Source organism: Columba livia, chromosome 8 (genome assembly GCF_036013475.1).
Source record: "Columba livia isolate bColLiv1 breed racing homer chromosome 8, bColLiv1.pat.W.v2, whole genome shotgun sequence".
NCBI classification, from domain to species: domain Eukaryota; kingdom Metazoa; phylum Chordata; class Aves; order Columbiformes; family Columbidae; genus Columba; species Columba livia.
Window position 1 is genome coordinate 1,740,779 of NC_088609.1, and position 19,247 is coordinate 1,760,025.

At 44.7% G+C, this 19,247-nt stretch overlaps 1 protein-coding gene across 4 annotated transcripts in view; it reads left to right on the forward strand.

Moving 5' to 3' along the window:
• Positions 1-19,247, forward strand: part of LOC102088218 (BEN domain-containing protein 5) — an 889,197-nt gene that overhangs the window by 841,451 nt on the left and 28,499 nt on the right. The gene's annotated exons all lie outside the window — the stretch shown is intronic.

The window sequence follows — 19,247 nt, forward strand, 5'->3', positions numbered from 1 at the left end:
AGCCCTATTTCTTTCACAGCCACAGAATTCACTCAGTTGCATTTGTTGTTGTTGGGGTTTTAGTTCAATTTTGAAGTGTTTTCTGAAGATTCAGATCCAGTTGGAACACCATCTGGATGGGACAGGCCAGAGAGACTCAGCTGCCTCTAAAAAAAGCCCAGGAAAACATTCCAAATCTTAATGTGTGATTACAGTGTGAAACAACAAAACCCCAGCTCAGTCAACTTCTTGGCAGCTTTGTGCTTTGGCCTTAGGGAGATTCGTCTTCCAGGGGAATTTAGGGAGTCAGTTCCTGGGCAAGCAAGAGGAGTGAGACACAGTGGGAAGCTGATGGATTTGATCGCTGGGGCAGGATTGTTTTGTGGGGTTTTTTTCATGACTTTCAGTCTCCATCTGTCAGTGGATTCCTGTGCTGACACTGACGACCACTTTAGAGGAAGCAGCACCTCCTGGCTTGGTGGCAGCCTGCTGGTGGGGGGGCAGAGGACAGGGCTGTGTGTGTGAGTGTGTCTCCAGGGGAGGCTGGAAGCCGTACAGAAGTGAAAGGGAGCCAGGCGGAGATGTCTGCAGCGCAAACACTTCCAAAGCAGCATAAACAACACAACATTTCAGCTTTTCACCATGAACAGTAATCAGCTTTCTGTTTTCAAACAGTTTTCTCAAAACGACACAAATGCAGGAAGGGCATCAAAACTGTTCTACAAATGTTAGGCTTACATGACAAGTCCTTTTGCAAAATGCTTTTTAGCAACCACTTCTTCCACCTCTCTTGTGTCAGCTCTGGCAGCCAAGGCAGCGGTGGACGCCACTAATGCTTCTGAAGGTCCACTGGAGATGTGTCAAGAGCGAAGGGACATGTTTGCTTGGTGAACTCTTGATTGGTCTGGCCTTCCTAACCCCTTGTGATCCTAAAGGAAGTCCCCTTAAAAACATCACTGTGATTTGAAGAGGTGTAATTGCTCACACCTTACACAGACAGTCCAACTTGCTCATTCCCAGCATCTCTGCAGACCAAGTTTGGCCACACACACCAAGGCCTCATAGAAACCCAGCAACAGAGCCTTGAACAATTTTCCAGCTCAGCTTGAGTTGTTCAAATGCCAGCTCAGAGGTCTGTGATGTTTCAGAGGGCTCAGCCCTCGAAGACATTGTGGCCCTTGTTTCTGACACTTGGTATTTTGGATGAATGCATCACCTACAATTCATAGAGTAAGAAACGACAGCATCTCAAAAGCTGTGCTCCTTTGCTTGTCTGGAGGAATATGCTGTGCAGGATTTTGAAAATGATGCCCTACAGTGCACTCATTTTCAATCAGACCTTGCTTTGCAAATGGTGCTGCATCTAAACTCTGTGGAATGTGCTCGATGCAAGCACTTGCAAGCCTGGCTTTCTCCTGAGGAGGATCTGCCTTCCTCCTAATTCAGGCTGGTTGTCTACCCAGCTATTCCCACTGCTGGCTGACAGCAATAATGCCTATTGTAGTGTGGGTGGAAAATATGCAGTTTTCAAATCTCATTTATTCCATGTAGTATTACATTCTCTCATGAACAGGCTGTTCATTCTCTGTGGGGAAAGAAAAAGAAGCCAAAATGCTCTGGGAGCAGCGTGGTCTCTGCCCACACTTACGGATAAGATGGGGGGACGTCTACCTCTGCATCCCTTTTCCTCTACAAGCTCCATTGCTTCTGACTCCCATGGTCTGTGCCCCTTTTCCTAATAGTTTCCCTACCCCCAGTCATCCCTCCACATCTGATTTGGTGGATTATTTGACTGCGCGGGTTATCTGAGGATTTATTTTCCCAGGCTGGTGCTCTTAAATGCGTGAGTGAATTATCTGATATGGGGATTAAGCACATGAGCATAAAGTAAAGGCTGACATGGGGCATCCCAGCCCAATCCGAAATGCTGTCTGTACACATGGTGATTATTAGCAACTCATTTCACAGTGGCCCCTTCAAACCATCATCATTGATTCAAAGTAATGATCTAAGGAGGAGTGTCACTGGCATTTGCTGGGGTCAGTCAGTCCCCGCAATGGCTGAGGTTCTCATATAAAACCTCGGAACATCAGTTAGCAGATCCATGTCTTTCTGCTGTTCCTGGGTGAGAGAATGTGATTATTTGGTGAACAAGAAGGATCAGAGCACCCAGATTCATAATTCCAAGTGACTGACTCTAAATGCCTGGCTAAGTCTTATGCCTAACTGGTATTTTGAAACAGTGCTTAATTTTTCCACTAAGACTTAATGTGCTAGAAAAAGTTGGCAGAGATTCCGGTTCAGACAGACTCAGAGGATGGTCTGCGCTTGCAGCTGATTTGACTGATATGCAGGGCATCAACCTTGCTAAAATATGGGATTCTAATAAAAGAACATCCTTCACTAAGAACTCATTCTTTCTGGCCCTTTACACCGCTGCAGTGGTTGTGGATATTGTTGGGAGATTGCTGTTTTCCGGGAAAGCAGATGATGAAAGCCGTGTCATAACCTTAGCTCTGATTAGAAACGGACACACGCTTTCAGGAACAGCGACAGAAGCTGTAGACTGGGGATAATCAATAATTGCTCTTTTGGCAAATAGATGACCCTGTGGACTCACAGAAAAGATTTATGGAAGGCAATGTTTTCCTTATAAAAAAGAACAATAAGGGATAAAATGTCTGTTCCAGAACTGTTGTCGGTATAGAACAGTGGCTGATTTTAAGTGAAATTCTGTTCCTTCCTTGTGGTGTATTCGCATTGAATGTGATGAAAAGGCAGACTAAAAGTGCTGTGAAAAGAGTACGCATGCACCACATCAAACAATAGGTTCAGTGATGCTGTGACAGCTGCCAGTGTGTCTCATTGTACAGGAAGCGTGGGCACATCAACCAGTCAGTGAGTGGAGATTAGCACAGAGAGCACAGAGGAAGGAATAGATATTGGGGATAAAGTAGCAAAAGACCATCATGATGGGAGGCTGGAGTTTCAGACCTTTCTTCAGCCGTGACTGAGATGAGCATAGAAAGGGAAGGAAAAAAACAAGTAACCCCACTCTGAAAACATTAAGTAGGGACCTTTGCTAAAACCGGTGTGGTCTGAGGAGAAAAGGGCTTTCCAGTTTTCATTTGGTATTGAATTCAGAAGTTGGACTGTCTTAACAGCTACAGCTGAGCAGGGGGAATCATCTGGTGTTATTCCCCAACTGGAAATGTTGGACAACCCATTTGCAGTGAACACTGAAATGCTGTGACTTTTGAACCGTGAAATGTGGATTGCTTGAACACACGCTAAAGTACTGAAGGCAGGTGAAAACGTCCAAAGCAAAGGCTTGTAAAATGTGAACAAATATTCATGGGCATTTGTTTGCATTTCCCTCCAAACTCTGAAGAAGCCCTTTAAATTTCATTTTGAGATGCTCTGGCAGTGTGAATACCCGTGCTTTAATTTAGTTTGCTTTAGCTCCCAGGAAGCTCTATTTCCAATACTGATTTAAACTCCAAATCCTGACCTGATTGATCTTGTCTCACCTGACAAGTCACAGTTGCTATTATTTTAGTGCCTGGCTTGGTGCCCAAAAATGTACATATTTGTACAGGGCTATGACTTGCCATTCTACTAAATGAAGCAATACAAATAATAGTAGTTTTCACTCTGAAAGAGCTTTATAGCCATCTCTGATTTCAGCCTCATGCTGGCTCTGTGCAGTGTACTGCTAGGATTTATTACTGTTTGGTTCATGTTGAAAGACCCAGATTTTCCCGGGTAAATTGGAGCCCCTTGTGCTAGGGACATTACTGATGCTCAGGGATGAAGCTTGAGATGCAGCACAAACAAGGGGGAGAAAAAAAAAGAAGGGTTTCATGCTTTGATTTAGAAGGTTAGGGAATAGAACACGAGACAAAAAAGCATTTGTCAGTGGGATCATACGCACTCTCACAAGACGGGTCCCGTATGTCAAGCTGCAGTGGGAGCTCCTTTCACAGCAAAGCCAAAGCCCCATGTGGCAGAGGACAGGACAAGCTCTCCTGCTCCGCAGCCCTACACACCTCCTGGTGAGAGGGACCACAGCCAGACCTTGCAAGTACATCACCTGTGAGCCTAATTGACCCTAACTTAGACTAGCTGTACAGCAAAGCAATTGATTCTGTCTTTAGCTCTGTTTCCTTCACCACTGCCACACACACATAACAAAAAGACCGTTGAGTTAGCCGAGTGGGTTGTCAGCTGCTGGAGGAGCTGATATGGAGCACCTGGGATTTCCTGCATCTCCACCATGTGCACAGCCCCCTTTGGAAGTCAGGCCATGCCCAAGGTCACCTGGCAAGTGTGTGACAATGACAGGAGCCCAGCCTGATTCACCCGAGTGTCCCAGGTTACTGTCCTGCCGCAGCACTAGTTTCTGTTTTAAGGATGACCTCATGCCCCAAGATGGAAAAGAAACGTGTTCTCATCTATTTACTTACACCAGTGTAATCCAAACCCTGTTTAGCCTGTGTATAACTTGAAATACTAACGCTATTCCATGCAGGAGTGTATTGATTTGCAGAGAAGGAATGGCCCTGTCAGAATATGGAGCTTTTATCCCATGGACTTATTTTCCGCGAGATGTCAGGCTGTGTAATCCTGCAAAGCTGCGGGTCTGGCTGCCATTGGAGGAGCCTGACAATTTTGCAGCAGTTTTTAAGCTCTACCATCCCCCGTGAGCATTTGTTCTCGCTGTGTGTAGGTGGATTGATTGCCAGGTAGCTCAGTAAACAGGTTGGGAAAATAATACTTAATTGACTTGATATTACAGGTGACTTGAAGGAGTTGGGAAAACAATGTCAATTAAACAGTGCAAACATATATATGCATGTCTGTGGCTAATGTTTTTAAGTGCTTTTGGAAGCGGAAACCCCTATAATTTGAAATGCTATTCAGTTCTGTAATGTATTTAATTGTTTGTGTGTGTAAGTGGTAAATGGAGCTAAAGCTGTAGTTTAATCAATAGCTTTTCCATAAATCTCATCTAACACAGAGCCCAGCTCAGCAGATGTTGACGGCTGGATTTCTAAGACATAAAGACCTCTGTCAGATATTACCTGTGATTCTGGATCTCTCGTGTGTTTATATTTCTGTATGCTCACAAATGAATACAGCAAAGTATGTTCTCTGATACTGGCAGTGCTTCAATTGATTAAATGTTGCATGAGATAGCTCCTGAAAATATCCCCAGCATCTTCATAGTATTTTCTTAGAACTGTCTGGGCCATCGTAGAACTCTGTAATCCAAATAATGTGGCAGTCTGGCTGTCCACAAAATATTTATCATTTGTTCGTTACTAAATATGTATTTGTGTTAATTTAGCATTCATGGCTTCTCATAATGGACCCGGATCCCACTGTGCTAACTGTTGTATGAACGCAGAGCAAAATCTGTGCCCTGCAGAGTCTGCAGTCCAAGTCACCATTATCACTAGTGAAGATGCCTCTGTTGGCGACAGCAAACTAAGCATGCCCATTTGTTTTTAGTATAGTTTGTGCTACAACGTTAGCTCCTAGTTTGGGTTAATAAATCACTCGTAAATGCATACCTGGTTGATATTTATCAGTATTTGCTGAGTGGCCTGGACCAAAAATTACCAACATCCAGCTTGTTAGAGAGCTGCTCACAGTTGACTCTGTTGTATAATGGAGGAAAATGGTCATAGGACATATCTGTTCTCCCATCTGCACAGTGTTAGTTCCATTACAGACTTCTTTTTAGGCAGAATAATCAGGCTTTTTGCTCTTCTTAATTGCTTTCCTTACAATACCACTCAAGAGGAAACAGGAGCCCTGTTGAGTGCAGCCAGATACAAACACTGAGAGAAAGACCATCCTTGCCGAGAAGGTTGTGCAGTTGAGATGGACAAATGTATATTGGGTTAAGAAAAAGGCATGTGCAAAAGGAGATCGGAAACAAATTGCAGAGCTGAGGACAGAACTCACGTCCTGTGCCTGCCAAGCCAGTGCCGCTGAAATCTCAGCTGCAGCACTCAGGGGTGCACTGACCCCACACATTAGAAAGGAAAGAAAATCCTTGTAAACGAGCAAAAATAACCTGAAGCTTGCAACTGAGAACATAATGACCACCCAGATTTCTTAGTATGCATTTCGGCTATGCTGCTCTATGCGTTTCTACCCGGTGGGTAATTCAATTACTGACTGAAGAACTCAAACATAAGAATTCCTTTTGTAGTTGTCCTAATTCCAGCTACTGTCCATAACTCATGGAGAACCTGTGTGATTTTAAAAGATCTGTTGAGCTCTGACCCTGTTGTTGCCTATTCTTTTCATGAGGTTTGTAGGAGGAGGTGAAAGGCCTGAGATGAGAGCAAATGCATCTATAGGCCAATGAGACGGTATTCATATATAATTATGCATGTTTAGATTAAATAGACATATTTTTGGGAGGCTTATCTGATTAATCGATGTTTTTCATATCACCTGAGTTTCTTTCATCTGCAGGAGCACAGCACGTTCTTAGAGAAGCATCAGCTCTCTTGTGGAAATCAAAATAGCAAATAGTGTTTTCATAGCATGTCATACAGTGAGGGGCTGAATTTCCCAATTGCTTATTAAATGGTAAAGCTTCAGGTTGGCCTCAAGTTATCCCACCTGCTCCTTGCTATAAATCAGCACTGCAATACGTTACCCTCATACTGATAAAAAAATAAAAAATAAGAAATCCCTGCTTCTGAGGCTTTTTTGAGAGAAAGTATTGGCTCTGAAAATGGTTGGTTACAATCAGATTGAGTGAAAATTGGAGGATAATAAAATACCTGAAATTACATTTTCCTTGCTCCCTTTTACGCGTGCTTCTCTAGCTCGTCAACACACTGTATTGCTGGGGTTCTTTCCTGTCATTCCAGTGATATGTTAGAGGGATGAGGACATAGAGATTTTTAGCTTCTGTGCAGTATGATGCTAAAGCTACTGAAACAGCACTGGGATAGTGTTTCCCCGAGTGCCCGCACTAAGCAGTAGAATAAATACCAGTTAAAATTTCTCCAAGGACCGTTTAGTTTGGTTTACTCCAAATGTTTCTGCTGGGTTCAGAGTATCTGCATAACATCCTTTTGTTGCTCTTTTTATTCTGTATTTTGTTAGAAACCGGAGGTTAGAGTGACAATAAATAGGTAAGAAGAGTGCACTTATACCCACCTGAAGTGGGACATTGAAGCGTCTGCTTTTTCAGGAGTTTCCGTGAATCCAAAATGTCGAGTGAAGTCCATTCTTTCACTTCTCCAGACCCCTCCATTAAGCAGTTCTGAATGCACAGCGTTATTAAGTCTATGCTTGCTGAAATGTCTGTCTGTCTGTCTGTCTTCCACTGGCTTAGAGGATGTAGAAATAATGCTTTTTATTGTCTTTTTTTTTTTTTAATCCATATGCCCTTGGATTATATAATATATAATACTAAAGCCTGACATCAGTGTTTGATGTTCTCGTAGCTGTCTCCCTCGGGCAAAGTGTGATGCAGATGTAATGATGTTTAATCTCTCCAAACTTCTTGTGCTGTGCTTTGGGCCTGAAACTTTCCTGATTTGTCTTCACCAGGGGCAAGCTGTGTATTCAGGGTTTTAAACTCACAAGGCTTCCACTTGAAGGAAGCCTGGAAGAAGCAGCTGAAGAAAAGATGGTACCTCTTGAATGAGTGTCGCTTTGTTAATATTTGTCTTATAAATAGCCCTGAAGTTTATACTTAATGCACACTGAAGTGTAGTATCACTGGGTGTCTCCTGCGCATCCTGTCAAACCTTGGATGGGTTGTGCAGCAAGTGTCACAGAGAACCGAGCAGTGTCAGAAGGTGGGTTTTGTCCTTAGGGCGTCTGTCAGTCTGTCTCTGTCTGGCAGCAGATATGTTCCCAGGGCTCTGCTGACCATCTAACATCTATATTCACTCTCAGGTATTTACACTTGCATTGGGTGGAAACTTAGAGCTTTACTTTTTCTCTATTTCACTGCTGGTCTACTACGAGCACAAAATATTGAGCGAGAAGTGCATTTCCTCTCTCTCTTGGATTCATGTGCATTACAGATGCAAACAGACAGGAGCGGGAGTGGGGAATTTCTGACCATATTTTTCCATTGGACATTCACTCTCTACAGTTGTGCTTTTCTTCCTTGTGATTAGAATTAATTACTGCTGCTTCGCCTGTGCTGCACGAAAGAGAAGAAAGCTGAAGGTACCTGTCAGTGGTGGTTCAAAACAAAATGAGAAAATGGGGAAAAGAGGACAGAATTGCTTTTAGAGGCCAATGGATGCTGAGTGAACAGTCGCGCTACTTGCTAAAGAAGTACGAGTCAGTTCTGTATGTTGTCCCCCCTGAAATCAATAACATATCAACTGGTCAGTGCCCTGAGATGTACAGTGCACATATAGAATGGAGAGAAAAGCATACAAGAAACCACTTTTCTATGGAGTGTCTGCACAGGAAGTTTTTTGATACATTTGTAAATTCAATCCCATCAGGTTTATTTATTAATTTACTTTGTATTTTTATCTTTGGTATGTAATAGTTGTCGGTTTGGGTTTTTTTTCCCCAAGATTACTTCAGCATGCCATGAAATGCCACTTTTGTCCCAGTGAGCTGCTATTTCCATATGAAAAGTAGAGTGTTTTACAGTCAAGCATATATTTTTAACACTAGGGAATTTAAACTGCGCTGTGTATTTGTAGAGGCTGCTCAGTGCAAGAGCTTCCACTTGAGAAGATCAAACAAATTGGAGAAATGTTATGAAAGGGAGGGAGGATGCAACTCAGTGAGAGCCGAGGCAGGAGTTCATACCCAGGCAGGAAGAATCTCTCGTACAGATTGAGGCAGGTGACAAACCAGTTATGAAAATGCTTTGGGAACCATGGGTCACCAGCATGGCATGAATTCTGTTGTGGGGGGAACTGGCAATCTGCCCTGCAAACAGGTACTGGAATGACCCCCCTGCTTTCTCAGGGTTAGTTTGGTGACAGCCAGAGCCCTCTGGCTACTTCTGGGCGCGTTTTTGCACCAAAATGCGAGTCAGGAGGAGAAGAGCTAAAGAAACAATCAGAGAGCTAGAAAACAGGACTTGAGAGGAAAGGTGGAAAGAACTCAGGGTTGTTTAGCATGGCAAAGAACTGGATAGAGGGAAAACGTTACAGTCTCTAAATAGCGGCATGACTACAAAGAGGAAGGGAATAAGTCTGTTCTCCATGGCCATGGTAGTTAAGAGTAGGAGTGATGGCTTAACCCGCAGCAAGGAGTGGATTTGTCTGAGACGTTAAGTACTACGGGTGCACCAGCGAGGTTTGCATTGAAGCACTGGCATGGGCGGCTCAGGGATCCCCATCGCTGCTTTCAGAACAAAGGAGACACCAATCTGTCAAGAGCTGTCAGAGTGACCTAGCACAGCTAGAGAAGCTGGATAACCTCAGACGGTCCTTTCCTAGAAGTCTCCGTGTTTGGATTTCATTTCACCAGGTCCGTTTGATCTCCAGCCCCCGTGCGAGGCCGCAGACGCAGGCCCAGCAGCCACAGGATGGCCGGGATGACTCAGAGAAGCTCTGCGACAGGCAATTTGCTTCCTTGGATCCCCCACCCACGCGCAGCTGCAGGGTTTGCCATCTGAGAAAAGAGCTGTGCAGCCCCCAGTGTCCGTTCCAATCTTGTCACAGGCAACACCGCTCAGCCTGCTCGTGTAACCAGCCCTCAAAAGCAAGGGGGTAGAATTCATCGAAGATCCTCCATGCTGAAATATGTCAGCCTGAAGCAAAATCTTACTGTCCAGGAAGAACCAATAACTGGCTTTATATTGGCTAATGAGTGGAAAAGACAACTACAGCCAGATTCTGTCTAGCAACAGAGGGGTAAAACTGACTCCCTCTCATTCTCTGTTTCTCTTGTCCAGCCAATTCTTCTTTGCACTTTTGTCTTGCACCATTGCCAGCTGTTGAGGTTAGGCCACAGACAGCTAACCCGGGAGATCTAGGAACAGCAAATCCAAAAGGAGGTGTAAAGAATGGCAAACTCTTGTTTTGCAGGAAGATTTTGTTATCCAATGGCTGGAGGAAGGATAGGGGGAAAAAAAAAAAGCAACTTTGCTGGTTACTTCCAGCCGAAACAAATCCAAAAGAGAAAATATTCACAGAGCAATGGTCTCTACGTCCGAAAGTCTGTTAGTAATTATTCAGTGCCTTCAATTCACTTTCAGAGATACAGGGAAGCATCCTTAGCACTAGGGTGCAGAGGAACAATATTTTATTAGTATTTGCCTCTTCTACAAGTCACCTCTTAGTCCCACAGAGACAACTGCTCAGGATGGAAAATTCACCCATGGAAAGATTCAAAGTCTGTAACCTCTGAAATGTGATCTCTAACCCCCTTCCACTTTCTGGAGCGTTAGATGCTGAGTTGTGGTTCCTGAAGAGCAGTGTGACTGGTGTGCGAAAACCCCCAAATGACGATCGTCTCATGTAAGAGAGTTTGCTTAAATTCTGTGCTGGTGTAGTAACTAGCAAGCACATTTGGGTCATTTAATAATTTAATCTGCTTTCTGCATATACACCGATGTAATTTTATCCTTCTCTTCCATTTTTATATTTGGGGGAATCTTGCCTGGATTAAAACATCGCATGTTCCAGCACTCGGGATGCAACATTTCAGCATCATGACTCTTGCAGAAAGCCCCATTCAGAACAGGCAAAGAAGGCCTGGAAAGTATTGTTGTGAAAAATATGGTCAGAAGCATATTTAACTGCCATGTGGCCTGTGCAATGGGATCAGATCAGGACCGGCAGAGGAGGGAAAGAGCTGTTTGTCCAAACTCCAGCCACCACTTGTACAACAGGTGCCTGGTCCAGGGAGGTTTCCGTGTAGCTCCTGACCAGGCAAGGCTCTGCTTCATGGGTGAGACTCGATGGATTCACAACCCAAATCTGGCTCTGTTTATCCCTCTGAGTGTGCTACAAACCCTAGTTATTAAAAATCAAGAACAGAAAATCCAATTCTAGATGTAACATCAGTCCAGGTCCAATTTTGAGCAGGTGAAATAAACTCACTTCAGACACCAATGGCCAGTTGAGCACTGCACGGTAACACAACACAATTTAGTACAATTTTCCACAGTTGGCATATGTTGATCAATATAGGACTCAGAATTTAACAGGCATAGAATTTCAATTAAACTGAATTATGGAAGAGTATAGTCATCACCATGCTAGGAAAGAGGTGTTTTAGCAAATGAGACAGACACCCCCACGTTCTGCATGCTGTGCTGCAGCTGGTCTGTGAATTAAAAAGTGGGCTTTAGCTTTCAAATTTTCATCAACACTTAATTCTTAACCAAACCTTATCATTGAGGTAATTTTTTCCTTCCCCTTTCTTTTCTTTCTTACCTTTTCCGTTACTATTGGGGCTTTGAAAGGGGTAAGCCCTGATTGTCTCTAAACTGGTGGGCACTTTGCCCCTTGTGTAGGGATGTAGCAAGATAAGCAAACACAAGCCCAGGTGGGTCAGTTCCATGTTGATGGCGCTGGTCAGCAGCTGTTGTACGCTCAGACAAGCCAAGGAGGGGCACAGCCACATGCACGTGCTGTGTTGTATGTAAGAAAAACCTTGTGGGTGTGCATTGCAGGCTCGATGCTCCCTGAAATGCACTTGTGCGAATGTGCATGCTTCAAATGCCACCCGCTTTGCTGCTCTTTGTGCAAATACCGATGGCTTGGGCTCAGAAGACCTCGCTTCGTGGTTTTGTCTATCCCAGCATCCACTGACTGCATCATGAAACAATTGCAAACGTTGACAGAGAGAAGCCAGCCGTCGTCGCTTAATGGCATTTATATTCTTTACAGAAAACAGCAAGAAAGAATCGACTCATTTCAGTGAGGTAGATGAGTGGATTTTGACTGGAGTCAAGAGGCAGGAGCAGAGCAACACCGTCACGAGTGGCTAAATTCCTAGGTCAGGAAATTTGCATTGTCAACAGTGCCTTTCGGCCGTGGCAGAAGTGTTTGCCCAGGTTGAATGAGACCGTAGAATAGCACGACAGGCTGCTGTTCACTGTGCTGCAGCTGGGCGGTCCAAAAGGCTCTCTCCCAGATAGCAGGAGGCAGACCTGGGTTTCCCTGAAGAACCAGGTGCTTTCAGCTGCCTCCAGCTCCTTTTGCTCTGGAGAGCTGTTGAGTGCAGGCTGTCTTTTTAGAGAATAATGCTCTAAAATGCAATTGGTGTGAGACAGCTTTTGCGTTTCTGGGCTCTTCCCTGAAACATCCATTACCAGCCAGGCCACCAGGGTGTAGGGAAAGGCAGGTAACTGTGCATGCAAAGGTGACCCAGTGTCCCTTAAGTCTCAGCAGGTCTGGCTGTGCTGTATTTTATTGCTCCAGAGAGTGGCTGTGAGATACTGTGAATGGTGTGGCATATACAAGCATTTGCTTTTATATCCTCTGATGAGAATGTTGTGCATGTGTGTGAATTTAGCGCTGAATTAACAGCCCAAAAAATGTACCCATGGGAGAGCTTAGCCATGCCACTGTGCCTTAGCCCTCTTCTTGAGGGACCAGATTTAGAGGTGAGAAGTAAAGACCTTTCAATAGCCCGCTGGTGCCTTGTTTCTCTATGAAAACACACCAGGGTGCCAAGCTGGGCAGCAGGTTTTGTCTTGTGGACACATTTCTGCTGGCAAATGGACCAAAGACCACCACGCTCCCTTTGTCTATATGATGCTCACAGTGGATATGTTTTCCACATGGTCGTCTGCTCCAAGCTGACCTTCTCCAGCATTTTGTAGGTGCCCAGCTGACCTTCTTGCCTCCTCTAAAGCCCAGGCCATACGAAAGCCTGTGATACAACTGGTGAGGTGTATTTATCAGCTTCTGGCCATGGCAGGTGCAGACTTAAAATGCCTGTTCATCTCCATTTGGAGACAGACGATCTCCACCTGCCAGCCTCTGGTGTTTTATAGAAAATGAGATTTATTTTGTGTCTCTGGATGCAGGTGAGCACGCTGGAGCTCTGGCACCTCCTCTCCCTCTGATTCTTGATGCTGGTGATGTGGAAGGGAAGGAACGCTGTGCAGGTCTGCGGGATGGCCTTCGGGATCTCTCTGCTTCCTTTTCATGTAAAGCCTCCTGCAGTCTCAGATAATGACAGTGTCTGTGCTCTAAATAACTGTGCTGTCTTCTCTCTCTCACCTGCTTTCTCAATGGCCTTCTCCTCTTTGAATATTTGGGGTCCGATTCTTCTCATTTGGACGGTAATTGACATTTCCATCACACTGTACTTGTAGGCTTTCCTACTAAATGCCATTAAGTTCACTTCTCTGTGGTTAAGAATATGTCTTATTTACAAGAGTCCCAACATCCCTGCATTTGCAAACACGGTAATTACACATCATTTCTCTGTTAGCTCTGGCAGGTTCGGAGCCCAACGAACGGCACGGTGGCTGCGGCGCTCCGTGCGGAGCAGCTCACTCGGGTCTCACCCGCTCAAATAGACAAAGCTATAGAAGCAGCACAAATAGCAAGCTATACTCGCTGCTCGAGGGTTCGCTCCGCTTCCCAGGCAGGCTTTGTATCTTCTGTGGCTTTGTGAGGCAGCAGGATCTATTTGAATCCTTCTCTGGACTGAAAATCAGATTTACCAAAAAAAAGTATCTGTGGCTGCTGTGAGCATGGTAAAGCCTTTTGGACATGAAACTATGGATTTCATAGTGCTTTCCTGGCATCAAACCATACTCAGGTCACATACAACTCGGGCAAGCTGTGGTGTCTGCAGAGCAGCATTGGGTGGCCACAAGTTTAATGTCGGTGATCCTGAGGTACCATCTGGTAGGTCTGTACTGCAGTGGAGTCATGGCAGTGACTCCATCATGGCAGTGACTTCACCATGGCAGTGACTTCACCATGGCTGTGACTCCATCACATCTCTAACCAACATCAGATCACTCAGGGGAACTGAAGCTTTGGAATAGCTGTAGAGATTAAAATATTTGCACATTTGGACTCTGGTTAAGGAAAGAGAAATCTAAAAAATTAATCTGTGTATATAAAGTATATACTGACTCTTCAAAAGTCCGTTATTCCTGTTGCCATATGGGGACATTCATTAGTGAGACTGGGCATGGTGAGTGTATGTCTCCTGTGCTTCAGCAGAAGGATTGATTGCATTTATATGACATCCCAAAGAGGATGGTTCTATTACAGAACAAATACCATCCGGGCCAAGTATGGCTTTGCTCATTTTACACGCTGCCTATAAACGGATAGTGTTAAGTTGGGTGTTTTTTTTGTGATTTTGTTTGTGGTTTTGTGCAGGCTTTGTTTAATCTATTCTTTCAGGAATTGCTATTACTTCTTTTGTTGTCACCAACACTTCTGTCTGTGTGAAATACATGGAGAGAAAATACAGTCACTCTCTACAGCATTGCTCTTTTCTTACTATCTGCAGTACCTGCTAATTAAACAGTCTGCTTGTTACATTTCCTCTCTTATACAAAATGTATTAATAAAAGCAAACAAACAAACAAAATCAAACCCCACAACCGCCAGCCTGACCGCAAAGACACGAGTCCTTGCTGAGAGAGTCAGAGGCAGGTGGCCCATTGGAGATGACATCTTTTGGGTTTCAAATTTAAGGCCATACCCACTACTCAAGTTGGAGATGGCTGACCCCAGAAATAAAGCCATAGGGCAGGACAGGAGCCGACCTGCTGGCAGACCAGTGAATGATTCTCTGTTAGAGTAGCTTTGGTCTTACAAGACTGGAAGTAAATTGGTTTAACCCACCTAAGTGCAAACTCACAGTTTGCTGGACAGGTTATAGCCGTGGACAGAGAAGTTTCTTTTGGATCGAGTTTTGCTGTATAGACTTGAAAGGAAACTAGATGTTAAGCTGCATAGTGCCTAAAATGTCTTTAGGTTTTGGTAAATAATCTGGCAAGATCAGCTTAGTTGAGAGGATTTTTGTCATCTCATGCTACTGAATACTAGCTTTGAATACTACAACAGGTTTTTTTCTTTTCAAGTAATTATGACCTCATTAGAAGCTTGATCCAGGTCCTGCTGGACACAGGGGAAGGTTTCCCACTGGGCTGGGATTTGTATCTCTTTGTCCTTTTGGTCAGAAGCGCCCACTAATGGAGCAGTCAGGAAAAGGGAGGTTGGTGGCCATCAGGCACTCTGAGAACAGAGCTATGCGTGGCCAGTTGACAGTGCCCAGCTCTGGAAATGGTTTTTCCTGATGTTGGGGATAGCCAGGGAAGCTGAGCGGGTCGCAGCAGGTCAGCACACCAGCGATGGTTATTGATGCTTTTGTCTGAAGACTGAGAATAGATAACAAGGAGCTTTGTCTTATAAAGGGAATGCTAAAACTGCAGCCCTGCAGAAATGTTGTGCTTGCACACATTTGGCAAAAACAGAGGTTGTGACCTGAGGTGATGAGAAAGGAACTTGTCTTGGGGAGATCTTCTCCATTCTTGCAGTTACAGAAATATGGATGACGTAGAAGGAAGGGAAAGGACCAAACGTGTTTATGCTTAAATCTTTGATCCTTGAGTGAAGGTTATAATAACATCTAAGAGTATAAAACCAAAGAGGAATTATGCACTTACTGAAATTGAAGAGGAAACAGTTTTGTATGGAGAGGATGGATAGTTCAAACTAACCTATATTGCTCCTAAATATATCATCTGCTCTCCTCTAAATGCTCTTGCTGGGTAAGTCGTGCCTTGAAATCCTTCAGGGGTGCATGGCCAGGCAGCGCTCCTTAGGAACCCCTCCTGGATTCCTGGGAGAACCAGCCTGTCCCTTCTGTTTTCTGCAGTGGGCTAAGAGAACAAAAGGGCTCAGTTTCTGTCTGACACCTTCATCCAGCTTGAGGATGTCCTCGGATGTAACTGGGTTTTGAAACACTTGGATCATAAAAATTAAATGAAGGTGGGGGCTAAACCTTATTTCTCACTGTTCGTGCTCTCACTCGTCTCTGACACCAGTATTTGATCTATGTCATCAGCTGATCCGTGCTGGAAAGGTTAGAAGTGAAGGATGTTCCTGTCTGTTACACATTAGCAAAATGTTAGAGTAGCTTTGGTCTTACAAGACTGGAAGTAAATTGGTTTAACCCACCTAAGTGCAAACTCACAGTTTGCTGGACAGGTTATAGCCATGGACAGAGAAGTTTCTTTTGGATCGAGTTTTGCTGTTTAGACTTGAAAGGAAACTAGATGTTAAGCTGCATAGTGCCTAAAATGTCTTTAGGTTTTGGTAAATAATCTGGCAAGATCAGCTTAGTTGAGAGGATCTTTGTCATCTCATGCTACTGAAATCTTGTACGGCTGCAAATTCTCTCAACAGTGAGCTCCCAGGTCCAGGATTCAGCTGCAGGCTGATTGCAGTGCCAGCACCTTGCTGGCCACAGATAGCATGGAAATCAGAGTTGCATTCATACTGCAGATTTGAATCCAGTCCTTTTCCTCCCTTCTCCTCAGTAACCCCATTTCTATTCCTTGCATAGCTAGACACAGACTCTCAAAGAAAAATAGTTTATAAGATGAGCGTGATCTCCCTTAAGCCATGGACTGTGGCCTTTTTTTTTTTTTGAATTATTACTGGTTTTGTAAGGTACAAATGTGAGTTTACCCACGGGTGTGTTCAGTCGCTCCAGAAAATCTGGATCCGCATGCTCTGTCAGGATTTGAGGGTCAAAAAACTCTGTCATTCGAAAGGCGGCTTCCTCGAGTTGCTGTTTGTCCTCAGACTGACCTTGCTGGGCCATCAACTGCAGAGAGATGCCCCAACGCACCCCGAACTTGTGCTTTTCCCTCAGCCCCTTCCTGCACTGAGAGTCACCACTCAGCAAGAACAACTTTTAGATATTAAGCAAAACCTCAAGGTAGATACAAGTGGGAAATATTTACCTAAGTGGGAAATATTCACCTAACCAGGAGATGCCTTCTAGGTTCAGCTGATGGCTTTGCTTCACCAGTTCTGTTTCACTCCCCCTATGAAACCCATCCTGTATACCTGCATCCTCCTTTCAGTCTCCACTACCTCCTCTGCACTTAGATTTCCATTCGTGTTAGAGCACTTCTAGTTATCACACATTTCCACCCATTAGGTGACTTGTAGTTTTTGGTTTGTAGCTCTCTCCCACCTTAGTCCTTTGCTCCCTGACTTTCATGCCCTGGCTTGTGGGCTGTTCAAAAGGGATGTCTTTGGTTTTTTTGAGTCATCCATGAAATTAAGCAATATTGATGCATCTTTTACTCTTCCACATTAAGAGGATGGGAGAAGCAGCAAGGGTTTGCTGGGGACAAACCTGCTAGTAATATACTTTCAGCCTGAAAGGTATAGGAGAGCTGCCACTGATTGCTGGCAATGCAAAGCAGATTCACAGCCAAATTGGTGCATTACTATTGTCACAGGGAAACTGAGTCAGAGATGCTACAGCCAGTATTTCACCTGTCTTTTTATGAGCCCTCACTTGGATTTAGGAGCCAATCCTGCACTTTGCGGTGCCTCCCATTTAACGAGATTTCATGGAAATCACCCTTCTCCACCGTGCCTCAGTTTCCCTGCTTGTAAAATGGGGAGCCTGCTCAGTTTGGAGAGGGTGCAGAAGCAGTGTGTAACTTCATGGTGAGACAGGGAAACGTGGAGGTGACTCTAGTTACTGGCCGTGCAGTCTGTGTGACCTTTATTTTGGCAGTGCCGCAGGACACGTCCCTTTGCAAAGCCCCAGCGAGTCAGCTCGCAAAGCTTTCTATCACCCTGTGAGATGCGATCTGTCTCCAGGCAAGATCCTCATCACTCACGGAGGTTTTAATTCCTCGGAGAGGCAGAAGAGACAATATTCAGCAGCTGGTTATTCCTTCCGTTCCCTCGGTCCCTCACACAGAGTGTCAGTTTGAAAAGAAAAAATGGCAGAGAACTGGCCATTAGCAAGGAAAACAGTTTAGGGAAGAGACGGAATAAAAATGCAATCAATTATCTCTCGCCGTGCCCAGGTGTGTGGGTGCAGTCAATTTTCAAAGTCATCGAGAATTTTAGATGAGAAAAGGGAAGCTGTTCATGGCAAATTGCAAGCGCTGGGGAAGGGGGAGGGAGAAGGAGAGAGAAAGCAGAGAGGGGAGAGAAGGAGAGATTAATTTCCCTCTTGAGTGAGAAGTGTGTTTGAGACAGACAGATGGGCTGTAAATACTCCAACCCAAGGACAGGCGCTGAGACACGGGAGAGGCTGGTGATTGAAGTGTGACTGTGATGGAGATGGTACGTTCCCTGGCCAAGGTGACTGGTTTTGTTGTGAAAGGGGGAGATCGCTGAGACGCGGCTGCCGCGCTTCGCATCAGCCTGGACCGGGGCAGCGCATTTAGACTTGATAAGTGATCTCCAGGTCCCAGTGGGGTTTTCCTCAAGGGTCAGCTTCAAGTGCCTGCCTCGTAAGAGACGTCTGAAGGGGGAGAGGGGAAGAAAGAAGAAAGAGCAAAGGGAAGGGGGAGGGGAAGGAAGGGAAGAAGGAAGAGAAAGACGCTCTTCTTCCCTCGTTAAAATTATTGAGCTGTCTACAAGTGGTGAGCGAGGGACCATGTGACCGGCAGTTAATCACATTGCTGTGAAATGTGACTGCTGCTGATAATAGGATCTTTCCTTCAGTAGAATTTCTGTTTCAGAAGTAGTGATTTTCACAAAGAAAAGAGGTTGGGGGAGATATCATTTCAGATCTAGCAGAGCCTGTGTACATTTTCTTCAGGGAGAAAAACCTCCTTTTTCCTTTTCCATTCGGCGTCCCTGTTTGTATTATTATTATCATCATCATCAATTTTTCATTTTCACGCCCAAACTCGCTGAGTACAAATATAACCCAGCTCCAGCCTGTCTGCTAGCAGATTAGTTCCCATTTAGCCATAAAGTTAACCAACCCTGTTCCAATCAATTAATCCCTAGAAGCCTTAATTTATTGATGCCTCAGTCTATGCTGGCCGTCGAAAAGATGAACATCCTGCTTCAAAATGAACTGGTCTGTCTTTCCTCCAAGATACGGGAATTGTAAGAGGGTGGTAGTAAATAAGCATTTAGAAATCCCTTCTGTACAATCAAAGGCAACAGCAGGACGGAGAAGAATAAAGGGGGTGTTAGCAGGCATGAAAACTGCAATAGATGACTCAGGCTCTCAGGACAGGAATAGCTGGGCTGTGGAGCCGCTGTGGGCTCAGCAGGGCTGGCTCCTTCTGTCATAAACTGATCTAACATACAACAGGTTACTGCAGG